This window comes from Numida meleagris, chromosome 14 (genome assembly GCF_002078875.1).
Source record: "Numida meleagris isolate 19003 breed g44 Domestic line chromosome 14, NumMel1.0, whole genome shotgun sequence".
Taxonomy (NCBI): domain Eukaryota; kingdom Metazoa; phylum Chordata; class Aves; order Galliformes; family Numididae; genus Numida; species Numida meleagris.
Genome location: NC_034422.1, coordinates 10,200,961 through 10,218,598, shown reverse-complemented (window position 1 = coordinate 10,218,598; position 17,638 = coordinate 10,200,961). Strand labels below are relative to the sequence as shown.

Sequence of the window (17,638 nt, the reverse complement as noted above, 5' to 3'; positions counted from 1 at the left end):
CGCAGCAACACCCAACATTTCAGAAGGAGATGCCACAGGACAGCTTGCTGCCCCATCACGCCAGCGTGGGTCTGGCTCCAACCACAGCGTGCCAGAACTCCACTCTTCACTCGCAATCCAAGCTGCTCATTTACGTACCACCTCCTCATGTACACGCATCTTCCGAGCTGAGATCTCAAGTACATTCCGATCGAGGCGATCGGAGAAGTAAGGATAAAATGAGGGATGGGCTCCTTGCGGGGAAGCTGACCCGGCTCCAGGAGCCAGCAGTCCTTCTAGGACGAGGGAAGGCAGATCCCTATGGCAACGGCACACTTAGGGGATGCAGCACCGTGCAGCGGGCTGTGCCAGGAGCTACGGCCCCAGCAGTGAAGTCAGGGAACCGTCCCCCTGGCCACAAAAGGCTTTTAGCAAAGAACATGAGTGCATTTCTGTTTGCTGCGATTTGCAGTGACAATGAACTGATGTCCCAGTAGACACCAAGGATCTCGATAGCAGGAGTTACTCTCAAAGCCTAAATTACATTCTCTTGTCGCTGGGCTTAAACATCTGAAAACCTACAGAGGCGATGAAAGAAAGCTGCGGTGAAAGGAGGGCCAAGAGTTACCGAGGGCTCACCCAGCTTGTATGGGAAGTGCCTAAATCACAGCACACTATGGCACATCTGCCCAGAAACAAGAGGTGACAGAACAGGGCAGGAGGCTGCAGGGGCAAAGGAGCTCTGGGGACAGCAGTGACACAACATATGGGGCAGGAGGGAACAGACAGAGACTTAACTAACCTAGAAAATATAACACGAAGGATAGAAAAGAATGAAAGACGACCTGTACTCCAAAGAATAATTTAGAAATACCTGTCCTTCAACGTGAGCAGCACCCAAGGAATGGGCAGCCTATGCAGGAACATGTGCATCACAATGGTAGAGGAGCCACAAAACCCAGGTTTACCCAAGAGGGAGAAGAGAGCGCTTAGAAACTGCTGTAAAATAGGACTGAGTGTTATTTTTTGCTCTAATTATAACTTGTGATTATGAACTGTCACCATTTTGTTGGCGAGCATCTTGGGGAAGGCATCTTGAGCAATGTCATAGACTTGGATTTATTAAACTTAGCAACACTGGATGGGTTGCAGCCATGTAACTTACAGACAACGCTCATGGCTGAGGTGATGAATTCATGTTAAGAACACAGCCAGGTTCATCTCGAGTGGCTCAGGCTTCAAAGAAGCCCAAAGCAGAACAGCGACTGATGACATGCATGTTATGAAAAGTAGGGTAGCACACAGTAATATTTTCAGCTCCTCACGCACGCTGCTGAATTTTAAATTAATTGCAACCGCGCACGAAAAAGACCTGGGGCTTGCTGCAGAGCGCTGCGAGAACATCTGCTCAGTGTGTGGGGGCAGAAAGGCAAATGGAGCATCGGGATGCCCGAATACAGTGGCAGAAAGCCATGCCAGCAGTGCTAACATCACAGCACTACGAAGGATCAGAGACGCTGCGTGGCCCAAGCACAGCATCCCACATCAGCTGCAGGAAAAAGGCAGCAGAAGCAAAGCAGAAAAGAATGGAAAGAATCAGATGTAGGGGAAGGCAGCAACGTGAAGGTATGCCAAAAATAAAGGCAGCCTACACAAGGGATGAACATAAGGGGTAATGATGCATGAAACAAAAATAGGAAAAGCCATAAAGCAAGGCTGCCCTCTCTTCTCCCCTCTGAGAGGACCTGGAGCAGGGAACAGAAGCGAAAGGTATCGAGGTGCCTGGCCGTGTAATTTCAGTATCACAGGATAATCTTAAATCTCATGCCATAAAGCTCTTCTATTGAAAGCCAAGATGTTTTTTTTTTTTTTGCTGAATACAGCATCTGAAGCTCATTCATTGATAGGATCTCGATGCCCTACTTGTTACCTTTTTAACCAGGCGAAAAAAAGCCTAACTGGAGATTAAATAATACATGAGGTTTTTATCTAAAGCTTAACCGCTACAGTAAAGCTTTCATCACCAGGATCTTCCCTGCCAAGAGCATCTTCCCCTGCAGGCCACGTTGTTGGACTTCAGTCAGGAGTCATTCATTTATGTCACTTTGTCCCAGTTCTGCTTTCTATTAAGATGCACCGGAGTCCTTTTCCCACCATGAGCGTTGGTCAAAAGCTGCGATGCTACCACACAGAACATTCATTTTAGGCGGCATAATAGGTTTACACACAAGAGAAATGTTTGTTTTCTGGGAAAAAGGTTCCCCACAGCTGACCCCAGAGAGAAGACACCAATTGGCTTTCCCTTTTTACGCCGTCTTCTGTTCAAGAGCCTTAAACATTAATTAAGCCCAACAGTCTTCAGAGATGTTAGCACAGCTATAAAAAGGTTTTGGAACAGAGCGGCCACCGAAGGAACTGGCATCTGATCAAATTTTTAAGAGCTACGCTGCCTGCTCTATGAATAAATGAAGGAATTATCAGTTTTTGAACGTCTGCTGTAGCTCTTGGTGCCTCCCGTCCATATTAACAGCCCCGTTTTGTGGATTTGGGAAACAGCAGAATGAACCCTAGGGAATACTAGCAGAGAAACTACGGAAATCCAATTCCATACCTCAGCCAGAAGACTGACCTTCTTCAGGCAATATTTTCTATCTGTCTGGCAAGAAACTACAAGCTGCCCCAAACACTGCGAGCTGATTCTACAGCCTCTCATCACGTCATCACCGCAGCGCACAATGTTTTTATTGTGTGACAGCTTCTCAATAGCAGCGAGCTTGGAAGACCCGTTATTTTGTACGAGTTCATTGTAAGCACATCTTTCTGAGAACCTCAGAGAATGAAAGCAGCTCTCTCCCAGACTGGGGGCATATCACCGCCAACGAAAGGAACAAAAAATTCTAGCAGTAAGGAAGCAATTCCTGATTCAATGTTTTATGTATGGCCACGTCAGGCCCAGCCCCTGGAGGAGCTCAGAGCTCCAGAAGTCCTCAGAGCACAGCAGGGCACTGCTGCTGCTAGAAGGGGACATCAGAGGTGAGAAAAATGGCGAAGAAAAATATGTTTTCTGGGTCTTCCTAGTCGATATATAGTACCAATGTATAACTGGAAGTAACACAAAGGCCTCACAGGGATCTGCAAAGAGCCCCAGAATTTTACACGCAGTTCCTACTATTTGAAAGGGCAGAAACCCAGTGCAGAAGCTGCGCTGAGCTGTTAGGATGGGCTGTTCTGTATCAAACAAGCACCCAGCTTCGTGTTCATCTGGTCACTGTGATCCTTGTGCTGAGGAATCATCACTTCAGGAACCACACCTTGCTCAGAAACAAACTTTCACATAGAAACGCGGCACTTACCGTACCCAAGGTAAGGCACGCACTGCTCACCTGGTGTTTCCAAACAAAAGAGCTGAGCTCCTCACTACATAGCAGCCACTATTAGCAGCTGGGCAGCCAGGAGCACCTATCCAGGGAGTTCTCTGCAAGCACACGGATGGCCACAGGCCTTTGAGGTCCCATGGGGGAGCCCAGAGCCCAGCTGCCCCACGGTCAGACTAGAGCTTCCCCAAGCTTTGGGCTCTCCCCTCGGCAAGCCAACCCATGACACGTGGGTCTGGATGAACCAGCAGCCCAGTGACATTCTGGGGTTTTCTGGAGACCTCTGCCCACACGGGAATCCCGGACCTCCGTGCTGAAAGGAGCAGGCACCTCTGAAGCAGCACTGGTTTTATTAGGACAGTGCAGGTACCACAGACCGCTTTTCACACCATCACGTGCAGCCTCATCTCCCCCGAGCCCAGCTGGCAGGACAGCCGCTCCCACCGCTATCCTGCTCGGAGGCAATGGGGCAGCTGGAGCTGCCATCCCCACCCCCACTCCCACCCCAGCTGGGCACAGCCCTGTCACATCCTCGTCGCTGTGCCACTGACGCAGAGCCACCACCGCAGCCTTCCTCCAGCCCTGCGCAGGCACCCAGCAGCGAGCCTGCAGGCAAGGACACCGCTCTCACCAGCTCCTCCCATAGCCAACGCTTGCAGCTACCCAGAAACACCACGGCACAGCACGGACACGATCCGCTCCTCATAAGGGATTTGTGTGCAATCATTAAGATGATCCCCAGTATATTTCTGAGTCCCCAACACTGAGTTATATCTACAGAGACTGCAGGAGCTGCCATCCAAGCGCTGGGAGCAGGTAGCATCTGCTGCTTGTGAGATGAGTCAGGGCACGAAATTCCCCTCTATTTTCTAGGAACCAGTTAGGCAGCCAATGGCTGCAGCAACGATCTGAGCGTGCAAACACCCACACAAGCCAGCAGAAATATCCTCTTTCCATAAACACACATTGTATTAGGCATGTTGACCGCAGATTTCAAGCAGAAGAGATTGCAATTAGCAAAATTATTTTGGGAATGGGAAAGCATCATCCAGATTCATTTGAAGGCGGCATAAATTTTGTTAAGATACATTAAGGACGGAAGAGGCTGGAACAAATAAACCAATTTAAAGAAATTAAATGAGTTTGAGGGCATTTTGAGGGAAGAAAGTAAACGTCCAGCAGAACTCTGACACCCCATAGCACTTGCCTGTATCTTCATGGCGTGTCAGTAGCTATATTACCTCCTACAGAATCTGTCTCTTCCCCAAACTTTAACCAATCTCAGCTCAGCAACCCCAGCCTCAATTTTAGCTACGAGGGATTCAGCTGCGCTTGACCTTCCAGTTTCCCCACTCCAAAGCACTACCTCATTCGCTACAAGCGCAAGCGACAAAACAATTCCACAGCTGCAAGGAAACAGGAAGATACCAGAGTGACATGAAGGTTCATACGCTCTTGGAGCATTGAGATAACGTTTTTGGTTTTGTCTTCTAACCCGATAACAAGAGCTCCAACGCTTTTGTGCTAGTGGCAAACTAATAACACTTCCAGATCAGCCCGCGGGCTCCTAGAGTTACCGAGCAGCTGCAGGCTCTCCATCAGGGAGTACGAGATGGCCTTCTTGAATTACTAGGCCTGATAAAAATCCAGGAGGACAAGAGAAATTCCACCTCGCTTTCGAACGCCTGAAAGTCACATCCTCACTGACCAACGGAGTGAGCTGAAAAATCCACCACCACCAAGAACAAAACGTTACCAGCCCTACCTTGAGGCTGAGCTACGTGGAGGGACAGCTGCTTACAGAAGATCAGACACAAAAAGATTTGCAATTTTTCATCAGCGACTGGAAAATGTGTTTAAATCCTCAGGTTTTGAGGACAAAAAACCTATGCCCACCCAACAGTCCATAAGAGTAAATATGGGTTTACCTTGAATGACTTCCAGCCCGGTCCAGGCTCCCTGTACAACCACAGACAAGTCAGCAGCTCTCCCAGGTCAGGGCTGAGCATGAACCAAAACGCATTTCTACACAGCTTAGCTCCACGCAGCACCACAGCTGGATGGTTTTTAACGCTGTTGTAACAAATTAGCAGTAGTACCTCAATTAGGCCAGAAGTCAACAGCTGAGCGCTAGGTATTAGCACAAGCATTTAATTAGCACAGCAACCAGAAGTATAGGAGCAAGTTCAAAAGAGTAACTGGAAACTTTCACTCCATTACAGAAGTCGCTTATTCTGAAATCAGTGCTACAAGCAAGAGCTCTGCTGTCAGCTCCATCACCTGCACTGCATCAGTACTCACAGAACCCCCTCACCACTATCAGACCGTGATTTTATAGATGTTTTATTTTCCTTAATGGATCTCTGATGAGGGGATTTCCAGGTATCCCCTGATGTGAAGTAGGAGCTGGAGCTCTCTGCAAACGCTCACAGCGAATTTTGGGGGTTGTGCAACTGGTAGCAACAAAGGCACAGGCACGCATCACATCAATATATAGCTGGTCTCAGTTCTGATGGAGGTAAAAATACATCAGTATTTCCTTTCTTTCCAGGAGAAACGTGGCCTCTAATTGTAAAAGCAGCACTGATTCAATCCCAAAGCAGACTCAAAAGATGACCGCACAACCCCATTAACAAACCTAGTGTCTTGCTCCTTGCTGCAATCTGCAAAGATGCAAAATCCGAAAACTATAACCAACATTTCTACCCACATAAATCTATTCAAATCCCAGGCCCCTCCTGACTTCCAAAAATCCAAATTATCTGAAGCAACAGGAGAGTGCAGTAGATGGGGAGGGGGCAGCAGCTTAGGCAAACAGAGGCAAGTCTGCCCTGGCATATTTTAAGCCGTGATACAGGAAATACTACTGGAAAACTGAAAAAAAAACCCAACAGATCAGTCAATCAGATTTCTGGGAGTGTGAAGGAAAGCTAGCAAGCAGCTGTTAAATGAGACAGGCTCAGCAAGAAGGAAGTCACGTTCATGTGTTTTTCACCTTTCCAGTAAAGTGACACCTGTGCATTAAAATCCCGCTAATACAAGAAGTGTGTATAACTGAAGCACAATTACGTAGCTTGTATCAAGTCTGCCTACAACACTGCCTTATTCTCCTCTCTGTAAAGGGTAAAACCGCAGCCTTGTAAGTAGCTTCACTGTTCCATGGAAAGCAGCACTCTCCACTGAGAGTGCTCTCCTATGCCGCTCCTCTTCCCCTTTTCCAGAACGCATACAGCACCAAAGTGCTTCTTAAAAAACCCAACTGAAGTAATTTGCCAAGTCCTACACTCCAAAGACCACCACTTCTCAGCCCTGGGCATCATTCAAACCTCTGGTCACCAGGTGACAACAAGCCCTGATTTTTCATGTCCATTATTGCTTCCTGAGCCCTTCTCAAGAAGACCAGACCACTTCCATGGCACGTCAAGAATAACACAGCAGGCAATTATCTCACAGCTTGCCACGTGGATGTCCTCTAACCAACTGCTATACAGTAAATATGATCAGCGATCATCAGCAGTGTGAAATAGTTTCCAAGCCTCTAACTCAGGTGTCAGGACCAAGACTGAAAATTAATATGTGAGCTGAGCATAGGAAGCCCCACCACTACGTAAGAACTGTCAAAGTATTCTGCCATTAAGTATGGGCAAATATCCAGCCTTATCAATCACGCATCCAACCCAAAAACTGAGGGCAAAAGGACCTAAGCGTGCACCTCAGGTCAGCACCCCAAAGACCCGCAGCGAGAGCATCCCAACCGCTGCTATCAGCACTAGCAGAGGAGAACGGCCTGACTGAGAGGGAGAGATAAACTAACAGTCAAAACACCACCAAATGCCCTGCAAATCTCCAAGCGTGACCCAAGTCAGCTGCTAAACAAACCTGACAGATGTTAAAGGCTACAGAAACCAGTGTCCTTCACGGGGCTGTGCTATCTCCCAAAACAGGCACGGACAGAGCGCGTGCGCTTTGAGGACAAGGAACGAGATGAGCAGCACAAGAAGCCAACTGCACCACGCTCAGCCCAAGCACGTTTCTGACTGCCAAGCAAAATAGAACACAACTAAAATGAACTGCAAACCAGCAACGTTCCAGTGCTCAGAAGCTATTCAAACACATCCCACAGCAAAACTGTATTTGTTTTCTGATATGCAGTTGTCCTTGGGAGTTCTGGGGGTTTGGGATGCGGGTTAAAGGCAGTTCCAATACAGCCAGCAGAGCTTCTCAATTAGCTGCCATAGTGCATATGCACCAGCAGATAAAAGTTGGTGTTCAACATATCCATGTGAACCACCAGAGGTTTCTTGATTCAATTCAGTAAATGCATTACTTGGCATATAATTTAGGAATGAGGATAAAATATTCATCTGCTTCTGAAAACAGAGGAATATGCCCTGATTACTATACAAAGGTTCTGAAAAAGCTACTGCCATTCTACATACCCCTGCCTTTTCTTGCCCAGAAATGTCATTTACCTCCTGTACTTCTTTCAGACTTAGCTCAGTGAATGAACTGGTCTTGAAGAAGAGGAAAATGACAGTGAGGGCAGCAGGTCCTTCAAGATCAACATGAAAGGAGATGCTTCAGCAATACAGGGGAAAACTCATACCTGGGATACACCTGTTGTGTTGACAGAGGAAACCACGCTCTGATTAGGAGCCTTCAGACTTCCACAGCCAATCCAAGCCTGCATGAGACAGCCCAAGTCAGCAGAACTCAGCGCTGCTGGGTTTTGGTAGGCATTAATGGCACATAACATAGAGGGAGAGGCATGGAGCCAGGAAAGCATTGCTGAATGCATTAAAAAAAAAAAAGAAGTGTTATTTTTAACGGCACATTTTAAGACATTGAAGCCCTGAAGCAAAATGGTTAGAACATTTTCTTCCATCAGTGCTCTGATAGCGCATGAAGAGTTTGCAGAGGGTGGATGTGTGAGGCCAGTACAGCAAAACAGGCTGATCCCAAGAAGGAAAGCTCACCTACTGCGACAAACCAACATAAGAAGAGTGAGTTTATTCATCCATTATGCTGAAGAGCTTAAAATGGAAACATCCTATACAGCCCTTTTCAGGTCAGCATGAGCACACACAAAAAAAACCCAACAAAAGATTCACTATCACAGTGAATGACTGGAAAACACGCTGGTGGAAACTGATGGTATCTTCCACCTCTCCCTCCTACCCATGAAAAGTCCTTTTAACTGCATTGTTGCATGTTTTTGCAAGGAGGGAGTAAAGCCAGATCCAGATCCACTACTTTGACTTTTTTCCTTCAGTGAAGCTTATGTGCTTTTCCAACTCCAGAAGCTGACCTGTGAGGTCCCACCTTTCCTTGCAGTCCCTACCATGCTTGTGTCCACAGCTATGGATGAACACTTGCAAAATTAACAGCAGACAGAAATGCTTGCAAAATACATCACGCCCACTCCCACAGCTTTGGAGGCTGTGAAGACAGATTTAAAGAACAATCTTTAAATCTGACCGACAGCCTCATTTACCAAACGTTCTGATTTAAAAAAAAAAAAAAAAAAAAAGAAGAAGATTAGAAGATTCACATTCAGAACGAGTTAGAAGCTAAAAATAACCAGCCAGCTGCAATTCCCACCTTATGTGGCCAGGCAGAAGTGCTTCATCCTCCCCCTCCCCAAGCACACACATGCTCACTTCCTTCTTCATTGCAACATCAGAAGCTGAACTTGATGCTAACAAGCCACAAAGTCCTGCCCAGAATTTAAAGTCACGCCCCAGCAGTTACACAAAGCAGGCTCTTCATACAAAAAATAAAAATAAAAAATAAAAAAAATCAATTTACTCAGCTTCAGATAATATTTTAATTCCAAAAATATTCTGACTGCTCACAAAACAGAATGGTAATTTTCATCCCAGGCTTGCTCTCTCTACCCGGATGTCTCATTAAAAAAATAACAAAACATGAAGTAACCCATCCCACTGTAGAATGTAAGCTCCTTTAGCTAACTGCTCTGTCATACAGAGACCAAACCCTCCTGAACATGCAACTTGTAGGTATATTTAGTCTTCATATTTTTTTCCAAAAACATAAAAGAGGAAGGCAGCAGCAGTGGGTGGGGGAGAGGAAAAAAGTAAACCTAGGCTGATACAGAAGTAAAATTCAACTGCCCAGGAGACACGCTGCTCTCAAAAGGTGGTCCCAGATACCAAACAGACGTGCAAAAGAAGCAAAGGGCCTCCAAAAGGTTAGCCAGCTTGCAGTCCAAAGGCAATGAGTTCCTCTCTGCCCTGCCTGCCCACAGAGGCAGCACACACTTATTATGAACAGAAAAATCCCTCCACCTTGCCCGGCTTGTCCCCTGAGACGAAGAGAGAACAGAAAAAGTGGCATATAACAGTCATTTGTGCCCTGATGTTGAAAAACACAACTCAAACCTCACTCAGCCCAGGAGATGGCTCCGGGCTATGAAGCTCCATCACCCCCCCAAGAGGGATGCCACTTGTCACAAAGCAGCTGCTCAGGAGCCCAGCCTTCACTACTGCAGGTAAATGCTGCTCCTTGGCCTCTAAGTAACCATCAAGGACAAAAGCCTGATTTTAAATACCCATTTTACTTTATTTACTGTTATTATTTTTTTAAGAACAGCTCAGTGTGAGCTTTGCAACAGCTTCCTTAAATCAGTCCTCCACCAGAGGAGGTAGATTGTGCCCCACAGCCCCCTCCCACCAACAGTACCAGCAGACGCTTGTGGTTGTGCGGTGTTGGCAGTCAGCACTAGGAAGTTCCCCATGCCAGGCTGCCAAGATGAGCGCAGTAACGTCACGTCCACGGTCCCACCAGCTCCTGTGCAGCTTTCAAGCTCCAGGAACACCATATGATACAGAGGGAGCTTCATCCAGATGCTTGGCCTTCACAGGGGTCCTAAACTTACGAAAGGCGACGCAAATGAAGCTGCCCTTTGCGTTTAAAGCAAGCGGGAAGACAGAGATCACAAACGCGAAAGTTCTTCGACTTCCTCTCTCTGCACTCTTGAGACTCACCCACAACTGCACCGACAGCAGCTGCAGGCGCCCTGTGGATGGGGAGGCCCTGCCACCAGCAGCCAGGCGTCCTCCCAGCACTGTGTTTGGAAGCCAGGTGTGCTTGGCAATGGGAAGCTTTCTGCCGCGCCGCACCGCTCACTAAAGGAAAGAGCAAACGAGCTGTCCTCTTTTGTACACATAAAACAGACTATTTGAAAGAAATTAAGATGTGTTGGTGCTTCCTTTTCTAACTGTAGGCCAATTCTTATAGACTCCAAGTAATCCTCACCTTTCAGGAACACATAGGACTGAGTACTTACAAACAATTTTTCACCTGTGTCCCAGCACACAGTGCCATGCCCCAGCATTTTTAAAGCCATCACATACCTAAAGAATGAAATAAAGCTGCATTTGTCAGTATCTGTTTGCTTACTTATCATCCAGTCAATATTGGCAGTGCTCACAAGACAAGCATTTTGCTTTCATTTTTCCCTACTTTCTATGGCATGATACTTTTTCTACCTAAGCTATAAAACTATGAATGTGCAACAAAGAATGTCAGCCTTTCAAAAAAGCCCTTCCTTGTTTATGTTAGGAAGGTGAACATAGATTCCCTTCTAAAAAATGCAGGTGCAAATATTGCATGCAAAGCTTCAAACTTGGGTCTCCTATAGAAAAACACTTCAGAAAATGAGACAAAGCATGAGCAAGAAAGGGATTTCTCACCCAAGTCTTCTAATGCAGCTTGCAGCCCCTGACAGCACAGATACTGCCAGAGCGGGCTCATGCAGAAGAAATGGAAAGCAAAACCACTCAACTAACTCAGCAAGTCAAACTGAGCAACGTATGGGGCCTTATCTGTTTGTTTTCCCAGAACTCCCCTGGTGTAACCAAGCAGTATGGCAGCCTCCCAGCCCCATCCTCTTCCCGCATCCGAACTTTCACATCCCAAGACCAGTGGGTTTGCTGCACAGTATGGATGTTCTGCAGCTGGATCAGCTTCCTGCCAACACCAACCTGTGCCCACACAGCTCGGCGAGTCAAAGGAGAGGCTCCAGCAGACAGGTTTTCATTAACACCTGCACCAGCTTGAATTCATACTAACTTACAGCCTCATGAGTTAGATGTCAGTTTCATGCTCCCAAAATGCAGAACCCTTGCTCCTGAAGCATAAGTGTTAGTGGGAATCTGACTTTCTATTTTAATCAGTACATTCTGCCAAGCTGTAGAAAGCAGTTTACATATATAATCACAAAGAGATTAAACCCCAAGGCAAATAAAACTAAGGTTAGATTTAGGCCTCACATTTCAAGGTTCCATCTTGAGTTCAAGAGCATAGTACTATTGAATTTCAAGAAAGTTACTAAAGTTTAATAGCATAAGATATTCAGTCTTCCCTAGAATAGGCTTTCTCCTTTTCTTGCATAGATGCTTGTTACAGCACTTATTGAAGGGATACAATTCTGGCAGAGAGTTTATAAACATGCTATCAAATAAATTAAAAACCACAATGGGAACATCTGCACAGAAGTGTCACAGGTTGTCAGAAGACAGCCCCTCAGTCAGCCTGAGCCTGAAGGCTGCCAAATCTTATGAGGTTTTTACATTTGCTTTACACCTCTTAATACCAGGCACCAGAATTTCTGTTGCCCAATTGAAAATTGAAGAAAATAGAGAAATTCCTGACTGAAAACAGGGCAGATAAAGAGTTAGGCAGATACAAAGGAAAATTTCAGCAGAATATATAGTACTGCTTTCAGCAAGAAGGCACTGAGGGCTCGCTAGTGGCAGAATTAGCAATCATGCTATGTCAAGTTGCCAAAATTCACTGAGGCTATGGCCTGACCTGCATGCAAATCCAGTCATGAAACAGAACTGAAGAGCTCTGGGCGGACACAAACCCCAATGAATCTGCTTGGGTCCTGCTCCACAGCACTCTGGTACTGCACCTACCCTGGCTGATTGAGGGCGAAGCAGGAGCAGCCACTATCATCTCTTCAGCTATTAAGACTCTATAATGAACGCTCTAACAACAACCCAGGTGGAACCAGTCCTCCCCTTGAGAAGGCTTCAGCCATAATAAGCCTCTTGAACATTCCGGCAGTGTCTTCCGCCAATCTCACAGCATGAGGCTACTGACTGTGCTCTCACAGCCTTCTGAGGCAGCTATTAGTCAACATTTATTTTTTTTTTAACTCCATTTAAATACAGATAAAAAACATGGAGGCAGAAAGCTAGCAAACGACTGCCCTGTGGATACCCAGCTGAGCGGTGGCACACAGAATCCAGATCTTCCAGATTCCAGCCCCGTCATCAGCCAAGAGGCCATCATTACCAAGAAAGTAATTAGTTTGCTCTTATAAATTGCATTTGAATACAAGTCTTGCTGAGGTATCTGTGAGCAGCTGACCTTGTGCACAGCAGAGCACCTGGGCCCCCCGCTCCCCATCTCTGGGCCTGGCAGCCCTGGGGTAGGCCCAGCATGCCAAGAAGCAGGACATCTGATGAAAAACCTCAACTGCCCTTCTGAAATCACCCGGTGCCCGGGAAAATGGAACAATACACAAGATTCAGTCAGCAGCTTTAGTCCTGCTTTACTCTGAGGTGATGGCTGTGGTGAGGAGCCTCACCTCAGAGCCCCTGGCAGCACACCCGAGATTTGCCCTCATCTATCACCCTAGGTGATAGCTAGGATTTGAACCGCTCCTGCTGGATATCGGGCGTTTCTGCAGCTCTCACACAATTCTGATTTGTGACGCATTCACACTGTGCTACAAAGACACTGTGCTGGGTTACAGCTGCTACCAGGGCCACAGGCCTGGTTCCCAGACCACATTTCTTGCAGCACGATGCTGTCACAGAACCATTGCTGGGCTCAGGGAAGCCCCTACGCTCTGCTTCTGGAGAAGCCTGATCTGATTCAGAACTGAGTAAGCAAAAAATAATAAAAAAAAAATAATTCCCATCGCTACTCCTTTGTTCCAACTGTAGATATCTGCATTACTACCTCCTGTCCACCCCCAGGCCCCAACCATAGCACCTCCACAGCCAGAACAGGAGCTCTCCCTCTACGAGAAGAGCCAAAAATTGGAAGGTTGTCACCTCCACTGGGGACCCTGACACGGAGGAAGCAGCAGATGAATTCACACAGGCAATTATGAGAAACAACCGTCCCTGTGGAAGAGCATGCTGGAACGCTTTTTGTTTCTATTCCTCACTTTAGGGGGGACATAAAGCCCTCCTTTTTTAGGCTGTCTACTTCACAATGAACCCAACAGCTCTGGTATGAAGGAAACATGCCTCTCATGCTTCCGCTGAAGGCTCAGCTCCTAATGCAGAAGAGTCGAAATTCATCGCATCCTCCCCAGGACGAGGGAACTGACGGCATTAGTATGCACTGAAGCACCGCCCGGCTGTGTGGAGTGGATGAGACCTGACTCTTAACAGAGGCTGTTTCCATCCCAGCTCACATTTAGGTCTCAATTATCTTATCTGCTCCGCCACTCACAGACTTTCCAGATAAGACCTGTGTTTTCCCCCGTCTTTTGAAAGAAGCTTAAAGTTCAAATCGAAACCCCAACCATCACTGACACCAAAAATGTTATAGCCTGAAGTAAATTTTAGTTAATGGTTTTAAAACATATTCTCTACCCAGGTTAAAACTGAGACCCAGAGCAGGCTGATAGGGTATGCGAGTTTTAATAGAGGCAGTATGTTCTGCAAGCGAAGAGGGAATATTTTCCCAATTTCAGCCTATTCCCATCGTTTAGGTCACTGATCAGTTCATCCGAAGTTGAGAAACTGCCTAAGAGCTGGGAGGGGAAAAAAGCCTGTTTTCCTCTTCCAATCTGTGACTAAGAATGAGGCAAGCAAAGGGAGGATCTGAGATCCTGACGGTGATGGTAACAAGAGGTCATTAGTTAATTCCCTCAACTATAGATAACACTTCCTTTTATTAGATATGATCAGTTTGTAATGATGTCAATTTCTTTCCCCCTTATGGTTACAGCACACTGAAATTTCAGTCAGAATAAGTAAATGCAGAACGAACATCAGCAGCACCAAATTTGCCATGAAGTCTGTTCATTAATTGAATCATTCTGAAAAAGCTCAATAAACGTACTCCTACAGCTGAGGATTTGTTATGAGTATTACCGCAGCACCTGTGAGCTCTGCTATGTTACAGTGAGGGCTACAAAGCCACAGCCAAAGTGGTGCAGACGAAAAATGAATAGTTAAGAAATGCAGGAGGGCACCAGGAAACCCAGGGCTGGAAGTTATGGTATCTGCTTGCACTTCCGTACACTTTCCCTTGTGCACTGATAGAACCAAGGTGTGCGTTTACTCCCTTCACCCATAGCACTGAAAAAACCAAACTTCCCTAAGTCATGCAAAGACGAAACAGAAGGAAGATGTTCTGGCTAACGAAACAGGAAGAAAACCATTTACTCACACATTCTTAACGCCTTCGCTCCCCACATAAGACACCAAAGATTTCAGTTTTTAAGTTGTCATCCGAAAGAACAAGACCGATCCGTAACAGACAACCCCCGATGGCTGAAAGGCTGCCGGAACTGTCGAGGCAATCACTGGTTTTATAAGAATGCTGTTTTCATTTAAAGGAACTATTTCAGAGTTTACCACCACGACGCAATGCATACAACACAACCCAGCAGCCCGAGCTGTTTACAAAGCTTTCTCCTCAGCTGAAAATCCAAACTTCTTGCTGCGTAACAAATCCAATGAGCGCTCCGCATCCAACATTTTTAAGCAGTGCCATATGCTCCGTTATAAAGAAGGAAAACATCATCTCAACGTGAATCATCAGTGACCATATTCTTGTAAACCTGGCTTCAACGCTCACAGCGTGCAAGGGCAGCCCCAAGTCAATTGGCTCAATCTCACGGCAGATTCCGTGCAAGGTTCTCTCAAATCACTTATCTAAAGCAAGGAAATAGAACTTTCTTGGAGAAGCCGAAGACAACATTTGCAGCCCTCCAGAAGCGGAGTCACTGTGCACAAATATTTGGCACGCATTCATCAGTTCCACTCCAGCGAGGACATCCTGCTCATCAAACAGCAACGGTATCTGGAAGTCATAAAACCTTTCATCTTGAACTGCTTAACATACATGGAAACGCACACGCTGCGCAGGAGCTGCATTCATTCGGACTCACGGGTCTTCCAGCATCACAACTAGCAAGTGGCAGCAGAACAGGGCACAACTCAGGCTGAGTTTGCTGCTCACTAGGAGCTACCGATGAAGATCGGTTCATCTGAGCAAGTTAGGTGCTCTAACTTCACCCAATTAACCCCACGCTCCAGCTGTGCCTAATTACCGATGCTTAGAAGGACAGATTGAAATTAATATGCTGACCCAACTGTGAGAATGCCCTTATTTGAAAGCCTCCGGTAGCTAAGCAGTAAGGCATGCAACCGCGCGTTCCCACGTAGCTATTGGTTTCATTACATCTGAAATAAACCAGAGTCCATTTTGACCTAATATTCAGGGTGGGGAAAATTTGTAATTACATCAACATCAAGCTATTACCTGTTCAAGGGAATAAGTGCTTGCTTCATTAACAACTCGGACAAACTTGTTTTGTAAGCTCCCTATATTAAATGTGAAATTTCCCTGTCCCTACAAATTAAACTAACAATTTCTTACACAAAGGGAAAGTCCAGCAAGGCAACGCGAATGCCGGGAGGAGTACATAAACATGAAAACTTCCAAAATGCCCAGATCCAATGCATTCTTTTGCCAGCCTCAGTATGACAAGCTTACCCAGGACACCTAGACAAAATAATTTCCAAAATCTCTTTGAATTCACTATGTATCTATCTGTACCGTAAGTACTCCAGGTTTTTGCAATCTGAGAGCAAAAGCTACTGATCCTTAAAGACACGCATCTTTCATGCTGCTGACAAACTAAAGGTTGTTGGATAGTTCAAGAGAGTAAGTACGACAGATCACATTGGAAGTGTGATCCTTTAATGCTGTGAAGCGGGGCTTCAGGAAGAGTCAGTGGGGGCTCCCATGGCATCACAGCTATGAGGAGGGCACTCCGATCTCCAGCACCCTTCAATAGTTCCAGAGATGGAAGACCACACCCCATTAATTTACTTTAATTTCTATTTCAGCTTTCCTCCTCATTAATTAGGAGCTGAGGCTCACACAGATTACAGCTCCTGACGTGCAATCCCGATGATGATTTTAGGTAGGTGCGTGCCATACAATCAAGTTCCATGCGCTGTGCTGCGGCCGCAGCAGATCGAAGCCCGAACGCCTGCTACCTGTGAAGCAGTCAGAGAGGTTACACAGGGAGAGAGATTCCCTTTTTCTTCCTAAAGATATCCACAGGTTCATCCACAGGCGCCATCCGCTTACGAGAGCGGCCCTTTCTAACTCACGCTTCACCCAATGAAGGAAAAAGAAAGCTACCAGTGCGATGGCAGAGAGCGATAAGAGGGCAGTGCCAGGAGCGCACACTGAGCCACCCCCGGCAGCAGCACGGTGCAGGCAGGCGCAACGCAACCGCGCGCTGATTGCACAGCGCTCAGCCGAAGGCAATCAAATCACCCTGCTCGAATCGACGGCCTTCAAATCAGGAAGTAGCCGGGAAATAATAAGTGTGACATCCAGCGATCTTTTCGGCTGCCTTCCCCACCCGTCCCCCCCCCCCTCCCCGCCGCTTTCCCGTGCCGTGTCAAAGCACATCCACGAGAGAACGAGCTCTGGGGCTGGGGAGAGGGGAGCAGGGCAGCTCGCGTTCCGCTGGGCTGAGCGCTGACTTACACAACCCACCGCGTGGCGAATAGGAAACACCGACCTGACAGCACCTGCAGGCAGCACGGAGCGACGCGGGGCAGGGCGGCTCGCAGCCGGACGGCGGGCGCACGAAGCACCGTGCTGTCAGCTCCGGTCAAGCGTTAAGAAACAAAGTTTGCGAGCAGGCGCTAAGCGCGGAGCAGCGCCCGTCTGCCGCAGGAGCAGCGCAGCTCTGAAAGCGATGGAGCAGAGCGGAGCAGCCCTCTCCGCCGCACAGACACCCACGTGCTCTGCGGTTCCACGCATTAAACCGACGGCCACCAGCAGACCGGGACGCGGCGCTCCGAGCACCGCAGAGCTGACGAACGCCGCAAACCCGCGAGCGGAGCCGGGCAGCGGCGGAACGGCAGCGCCGTGCCCTCCGGACTCTCCCCGCCTAACTTCCCATCGCCGCACGGCGTTACGGCCCCGCGGCCCCAGCCCCCCGCCGCGCCGCCCCTCACCTGGTGCCGGCCGGCGGCTGCGGG

General features: G+C 47.4%; 1 protein-coding gene across 3 annotated transcripts in view; it reads right to left on the bottom strand.

Annotated features, from left to right (window-relative positions):
• Positions 1–17,638, bottom strand: part of TAOK3 (TAO kinase 3) — a 71,325-nt gene extending 53,687 nt beyond the window's left edge. For all 3 annotated transcript variants that reach the window (XM_021412392.1, XM_021412391.1, XM_021412394.1), the window contains exon 1: positions 17,615–17,638. The gene's annotated coding sequence lies outside the window, so the exon portion shown is untranslated. The remainder of the gene's footprint in view (positions 1–17,614) is intronic.